The sequence below is a fragment of the Rattus norvegicus genome, chromosome 7, assembly GCF_021556685.1.
Source record: "Rattus norvegicus strain SHRSP/BbbUtx chromosome 7, alternate assembly SHRSP_T2T, whole genome shotgun sequence".
NCBI lineage: Eukaryota > Metazoa > Chordata > Mammalia > Rodentia > Muridae > Rattus > Rattus norvegicus.
The window spans coordinates 129140184-129148029 of record NC_141540.1 but is presented as its reverse complement, the minus strand read 5'-3'; the positions used below and the strand labels follow the sequence as shown (position 1 = coordinate 129148029).

The following is a 7846-nucleotide window of genomic DNA, read 5'->3' as shown; positions in this document are numbered from 1 at the left end:
TGCCTCTGTGGGAGGCTTCTGTGTGATGCTGCTCCAGGAAGGAGGAGGGTTATGGGGAGGACGTCTGCATAGGAGGCCATTCCTGAGTTTGTTTGCTTGTCTTTTTTTCCAATCTTTCCTGTCACACAGAAACAGTTTCACAAACTAATTACTTTGTGTCAGTCACAAGGGAGGCAGCCTTCTGCCTCCTTGGTTAAATGTGAGTGGTCAGGGGCTCTGAGGTACAACAATTTGATGCAGAGTTCCGGAACATGAAGACAATTACTCCAGTGAGCTCAGGCAGAAGAAGAGGTCAGGGCCGTCATGGGTTACTATTTTGTTTCAAATGAGAAGAAACAAAGATTTGTCCCTTAAATAAGGTAAGAGAGAGAGGGGGGTGCTTTTGATTTTTAAATGTAAGTTAAATTATGTGAAAGAGAAAGTAATGGAGTAGTGTATGCTTGTGTTTCAAAGCCAAGTTTCTCTTCAAGGGCATTCATCCCCTAGCTGCTGGAGTCCTTGTTGGAGTGAGGAGAGGGAGCTGTACCCATGCTGCCTGAGGCCCAACGTTTCCTTATAATGGTGGACACGAGGGAACAGTTCTGTCCTGAAGACATATGGAGTCTGTCCAGACATACCAGGCTGGATAAATCCATGGACTGTCAAGCTGCCCACACCTCTGGATGTGGGTTGAGTTCTCTCTTGTTCTCACAAGGCTGGATCCAGAGTGGGTCAAGATTTTATAGGTGATATCATGCCAACCATAGTCTGTCCCCATTGGGCTTGCTAAGAGAGTTCTGAGACACTAAGCCAAATGCCACTCTGCAGGCTACAGTGCTGGGCACATCAATCCAGGTCACTATTGCCCTGGGCAACAGCTGGGAGAAAATGGGCCAGCGAACTGGCTCTGAACACTGAGATATGAGATATGAGATACTTTCCTTATGAAAAACCTACAAAAGAGTTTGCTGCTGTGAGGGATGATACTGACCCAGGTATCAGAGTGGGGTGCGGCTGCTTAGGAGGCCTGAACATCCCATGGCCATCATCGCTGAGAAGGACCCCCTGGTCCAGAGATCTGTCATATGAAGGGTGAGGTACTTGAGGACATGAAGACTGAACTCTGGATGCCGGAAGGGACCCAGAGCAGCGCTGACGATTCACCACGACTCTGTGCTGTGGGTCTGCTTTCCTCAGCACTGGAGGGCAAGCAGTGCTTCTCCTGGCCTGTGGTCAGGCCCTGAGACACCACATGTGCCTTTTCCTTTCTAAGGGGACCAGGGACATCCTTTCTACTCAGCATGAGTCCTGCTAGGCTTCTTGCTATAATACAGATCTACAGGCTGACTGAGTTAGGCAGGCCACACTTTCAGGAGAGTCTGTTTTAACATTACCAATGTTCTACTGATAGAGTGACCTAAAGCTGAGAAGAAGCAAATTAAAGGTATAAAATTAACTTCAATGTGTGCTCAGCTATCACCAGTGAATGGAAGGGAAAAGTCAGGAGTTTGTGTGTGTGCACTTGTGTGCATGCATAAGTATGTGTGCCAGAGTGTGCACACACATGCCTGTGTAACTATACATGTGGGAGTATGTGCTTGTGTCCATGTAGGGGTAGATGTCCAATAGGAGCCTGACCTCCTCTGGCCATTGGGATTGAGTGCCTGTTTTATGCTGTTATAAGTGAGACTTATTCCAAATGCTACTTTCAAGCCATAAGGAACAGTTGACAGCCCCTGGCCATGGCGCTGTTGAGAGCTGTGTGCACTTCAGTTCTCCATCTGTCACCATCTTCAGGGCCGTTCTTCTGTTCCTGTCTATGCATAGCTAGGGCAGGGCAGTGGGAAATGATCCAGACTTCCTCCACTGGGAATGTGACAAGGTGAGAGCTTTGTGGACTGAACTGTGCCCCAGGGTTGCATATTGGAGTGCCAGCCACCACTATGATGATATTTGGGGTCTGTGCCTAGGAGGAGATGAACAAGGTCATCATCTTGGAGGCTCTGATCAGGGATGCATAGATGCAGTCTTCAAATGAACAGAAATGGAAACAGGCACGAGGGTGTCCTGTATAGAGGAAGGGCCTGGTGAGGACACAGTGAGAAAGTGACTCTCTGTAAACCAACAAGAGGACTTGGGGAGGTGACTGCTCACACCTCTCTCTTGGTTTTGCAGCCACCAGGCCCGGAGATAGATTTCTATGGCTAAATCACCAACTGCCATGCTCAGAAATGGAAGTCTCCACACGTTAATACAAAGATAATTGTGGGGAGAAAGAGAGGTTGGATTGGGATTGAGTCCCGGAGTCAGGAGTATTGCAGTGCTGGGTCCATGTTCTGCTGTGTTACTTTAAAGGAAACACTAGTCTTAAAGGCCTAGTGTACCACAGCTGCCCACAGCTTAGCATGGGGCTGCATGGTGTTTGTGTTCTCAAGACCCTGCTAGAGTTAAGTTTCCCTCAGAGGCCTCAGCTGCATCTTGCCTCACCAAGTGGGGCATAGCTGGTACTACAATCATTCCTATCTTCATGACAAAGAGCTCTGAAGACATGTCCCCCACTTGAGACAGCTAGGACTCTCGGAATCTACTGAAGAGACCCCCTCCCTGCATTTGTCCCCTGTCACCCCAGGCCTGACTGCTGCTTCTCCTGCTGGGACCGAGCCACATCACTAACTGTCAAATTGCCTAAAACTAATTGGCTTAATTATCAATTTGCTTAATGGTATGTTTAACTGAAATCTATATTTATCAAATTTACATTTCTCACATGGCAGAGTGATTCCAGCTCTGTCTGAGGCTCTTCATTGATTCGATTGTCTTTTCTGCATCTGCCTGTTCTTGAGGAGTCAAGAAATTTTAGTTAGTGTAAGGATGTGCCAATCTTACTCTCATATTTCCAATGAGAATCATCCGGATCTGTATTCAACGCACACGCTTACGAGAAGCCTCTGCGCTCATCCATCTCCATCGACAACTGTGTAACCAGTCATGTGCACGACATGAATGCTTCATTCTGTTAATGACTGACTGTCTTGGTTGTTCCCACCCCGGGTACTTACACCAGGCAGTGGCTGTCTTAGGTTGGGGCCTCTGACTGACTCTGAGGTGGGGATGCAGGTCTGAGAGGTTCCAAGTATAGAGGACAGATCTCCTTGCTTCTAGCAGCGTCTTAGATGGATAACAGGATAACATTGGTTTCTGTGTATAAAAGCACTTCCTTATCTCCCAGGGTTCTGCTCTGACAATGAAACCCCCAAGGATACAAAATTCCCAAGATGCCAATGCCCTTACATGAAATGAGACAGTGTTTCCATCTTGCCTGTGTTTGCCTCAAGTACCAACCATCTTTAGATAGCCTGCCACACTGTAGGATGTCAATGCTGGGCACACTGCGCTATCCTCTTTAACTTGGAGAATATCAACAAGAGGCAAGATTTCTCCCCAGTGTTCAAGCTGGGGTTGCTAGACTCCATGTCAGTTGATTCATTTCTGTTGGACAATGCCAAAGAAAACCAAGCTAGGGACCTCAGGGAAGAGGGAACCCCTGGGTCCAAGTTGTATAAGGAAGCAGGCTGAGCAAGCCATAGGGAGCAAGTTAGTAAGCAGCACTCCTCCATGACCTCTGCCTTAGTTCTAGCCTCCAGGTTCTGCTTGTGCCTCTTCCCTGACTTCCCTTCAAGACAGACCCAGAGGTGATGGACTAGACACTTCTATATCAATCATCAATCAAGACAATTCCCCACAGACTTGCTTAGGGGCCAATCTAATGGGGTCATTTTCTCAGTTGAGGTTTCTGCTTCCCAGATGGCCCTAGCTTGTGTCAAGTTGAAAAAGAAATTGACCAGCACAGTGCAAAATTCAGTTTGTCACATCCATGCATTAAATGTAGTGTTTTCTCTTTAAAATATGTTATGCAACATATTTTGATCATGTCTATTCTATCACTTTCCTCTGACTCCCCTAATGCCCCTCACCCCATCTCCCTCCCAATTTCGTGTTCTCTATTTTGTTATTAATACTCCCAGAATCCAGTTAATATTGCATGGATGTGTATGGGTGTGGGGCTATCCACCAGGGCTCAGGCAATGTACCAGAGGCCATGTTCCCAGAGGAGAATGACTCTTTCTCCCCCAGCAATCCTCAATTTCAAATAGTTCCTTCACTAAGGGCGTGGCCTCACGGGGCCCTCCTCAATTCATGCTGTGCATTTATTTGGCTTGATCTTGTGCATGTAATCATAGTAGCAGTGTATTGATTGACATGTCTAACAGTCATGCTGTCCTCTCTAGAACCCAGCATCTCACAGCACTCTTTCCCACCCTCCGATGCTTTCATTCTTCCCGGCTTCTTTTCTGAGATGTTCTCTGGGTGTTGCACGGTGGGTGGGCTCTTTGTGAAGTGTAGTGTTTTCCACTGATCTGCACATGTGCCTCTGTGTGCTTTAAGTCTCCTTTGACCTCTCAGAAGGCTAAGTGAGATCCATACATTCTGTCAACAGCTTCCAGACTACGTCGTATAGGGACTAGTGTAAGAAAGAGTTCAAGGTTCTTGTTCAGTGAAGGAAAAAAAAATGTTGAACTGTTTCCAGCCCACAGCCGATTGACTCTCTGGTGGTGAGGACTTGTGTGCAAACTGTGACCAGGCATTGTGGGCAGGTGAGAATGGCCTGGTATCTGAGACTCTTTTTGCTTAAGTGTCCCCTCATGTGCTCCCACTAAGGGTTATATTTTCGGTTTAGTTTCTTTTAGAGCTCAGATTTGCCCCCAAACTTGGTCTTTTCAGGCTAGCATCACCCCACCCCAAAGGCCTTAGGAGATTAGAACGCTACAGAACTAAAAAAGCGAGAATACAAACCTACAGTGATGGAAGACAAGCTTATGCTTCGCACTCACTGCTGTCCTGGCCACGGAGCGGCTCCTGAGGCGGTGAGGGTCAGGCTTCTATCTCTCACCACCACCAAGCACCCAGTACCTGGTTAATGTCTCGAGCTATAATAAACATTTTCTTTTGAAGTCCACTTGGTTGTGCAGTTTGGTGGCTAACAGCACCCAGGACGAGATGACTGGCACAAAGCCAAGCATCCCCCCCCCCTCCAATCCCGCAGCGTCTGTCCTGAAGATAAACGGGATTGCAATGGCTGGTTTCCAGGGGCTTGTGTTGACGAGCTCTGTCAAACATCACACATCCTTAGCAGAGAGGAATGTTCTTGCCGAGAAGGGCCAGCAGCGTGATTGATTGCTCCTGCTTGTAAGGGAACCTCACCGAGATCAGAGCAGAAGGAAACTGGAAGAGAGGAGCCATATTCGCTTTTTCTTCTCCACTCCTCCCAGCTGCAGGTAGAGGGCCAGCGAAGCCCGCCCTTCTTCAGGGTTTCCATCAGCAAGTCTCTGGGTTGTCACAGACCCACTCATGTCCCATCCCGTTCTCAGTCCCCCCCACTCTGATGCCAGGGCCCTGTGATCTCCACGGACTGCAAGACTCGGTAAGCACGTGCATCTACATAGGTCTAAATTGGCTGCTGTCTAGTGCGTATGAAGTAACTCCCTCACAGTTCCATGCCTGGTCTTACGTAGTCCTTTAAATGTCATGCTGTGTGACAGGCTCACCAGGCAGAGTGGTTGCGGGGTTCTTCAGTGGGAATGGGTCAGCTGTGCCCAGCTACGGAGCAGCTAGTAGGCTTCTACCAATGATTGAGCAGGATTCTTGAGAGGTGTCAGAGCCTCTGTGGACGCGACACTTGGAGAAGTGGAAGAAATGTTTTTCTTTTTTTTTTTTTTATTTCCATAAGAAAATATTTACCATGACAGGAAGAAAACTGTCATCACAAATAAAGCAACAGGAGAAGCCGGGAAAATGCTGGCTGCAAAGTGTATATTGAAGTGTAAGATTTTATTCCCGGATGACACAACAAGGGAACGCTTTAAGAAGGGGAGGAGCTGGGCGTGGTGGCACATGCCTTTAATTTTTAATTCAATTTGATTTAATTTTCTAGCACTTGGGAAAGCAGAGGGAGGTGAGTCTCTGTGAGTTAGAGGCCAGCCTGGTCTATGTAGCGAGTTCCAGGGTAGCTAGGACTACATAGAGAGAACTTGTCTCAAAACCAAATAAACAAATAACCCCCCAACCTCCCCAAATGCATTGTTCTCTGTCCAGCAGAAAGGGATCTAGGATACATGCTACCTGAAGGTACTTGGGCCTGGGCTAGGCTTGCAAGGATAGCATATGGGGTGAGAGATCGGTGTTGCGGGGTGCTGGGTACTATTGCCTAGGTCCTGCTGAGGTCTAGGGAAGTGGGTATGGACACTCCCCTCCTCAGCTTTATTCTGCAAGCCTCTCATCTGTCCTACACTTGCTGGCCAGCGGCAGGAGGGTCCAGCCCTGGACTCCAAGATTAAGAGACAGACAGGATCCTTAGATATGATATCTGGACACTGGTCACTGTTCCTCCAGGAAAGTCATATGATGGTGGTGGGTAAACTGGGAAGGAGTCATAACGACTTGCAGGCTTTGCCTCAGTGGACTACTTTCCACCTCAGACTCCATTACTAAAGCCGTGTGCGTAGTTGCCGCTGACGCACGGAGCCTCACGTATGACCTCTGTAGGAGGCCACAGGGAGCTTTAATTCGGTATGCCGCAGCAACAAACTAACCACAGACCGGAGAGAGGCGGTGTCTAGGAATACAAATCTCCAGCACGCTGAGTCTTTCACATCTGGGTGTGAAGGACAGAGTTTTAAGTTTTCAAGGGACGAGAGAGATGAGATTGATTTCTCGGGCTCTGCAGGCGACTGGATCCGGGGACTCTAGAGGACAATAAAAATCGGTGGCTCCCAGCTGTAAACTAGCACAGTGTTTAACCATGGCCTGGGCACTCCTCCTGGGAACCTTGTCTCCTTTGGATGACATGTGGTATGCCATCAACGCGACATAGTCATTATAGTTCACTATTTAGGGAGTAGGCTAGAAAAGATGAAAATGGACATTTTCAGCAGATTTTTCTGGGGGGTGGGGGGGAGAGTGATTTCGATCCGTGATTGGATGCATGGACGTGGAGTCAGCAAAGGGTAAAGGGTGGAATATATAAACATTCAACTTACTTCATGGATGCGTTAGTTGCCATGATGGATTGGGGCAGGGGGTGTCATAATATTTTAGGGGGCAATCCCTCATTGACATTTCTGAGCATGCAGGGAAAGGCTGCCCAGGAGGGAAAAAGAGTGAAGGGAACATGACTGGCTCCGTGCCCTAGAAAGTCTATGGCAATAGGAAGAAGTTAGCTGAGGTAAGTTAGCATAGAGAAGGAGACATACTGGACCCCTGAGCAAGGCTGGCCTGTAATGGAACATGCACAGAAAATACGTGCTGGCTCGGAGTTTGCGGTTGCCACTCTGGGATGAGCTGCTGCCACCGGGAGTTTGATGGGTTTCTGCTTAATGCTCTGGGACCAAGAGTCACCTTTCTTTCCGATGCCATGGAGAGCCAGGAATCTGGCAAACATTCTGTCTCTGGCTACAGAGTTGTGTGTAGCACCAGCTACACTTGAGACCCAGCCACACCCTCTGTTCAGGATGACTGTGAGTCCCAGAGAGAAACAGCGGTGACTGGTGAAGCGTCTTTGTGGTCTTGGGAGGCTGACATTACACACTGTCCAAGTGTCCCTGGTTTACTCTGTTCTTTCTCACTAACATGGAGTGAGTCCTATGGGTCAGGACTTGGGCCTTTGTGTACCTAACGACACCAGAGAGGCCTGGCTAGGCTGGCAAGTCAGCTGTATGTAGAGTCCTCTGGAAACTATGGCTTCAGGTGTAGCAGCACAGCCTGGGCACTTGGATGGTTGATCTGGACCGTTAGCTTGATTGGCTGAGAG

At 48.3% G+C, this 7846-nt stretch overlaps 1 long non-coding RNA gene across 1 annotated transcript; it reads left to right on the top strand.

Annotated features, from left to right (window-relative positions):
- Window positions 1–269: 269 nt before the first annotated feature.
- Window positions 270–4996, top strand: LOC148004923 (uncharacterized). Its single transcript, XR_015626173.1, has 2 exons — window positions 270–359; window positions 4762–4996. It is a non-coding gene; the product is annotated as an uncharacterized LOC148004923 (long non-coding RNA).
- Window positions 4997–7846: the final 2850 nt, after the last annotated feature.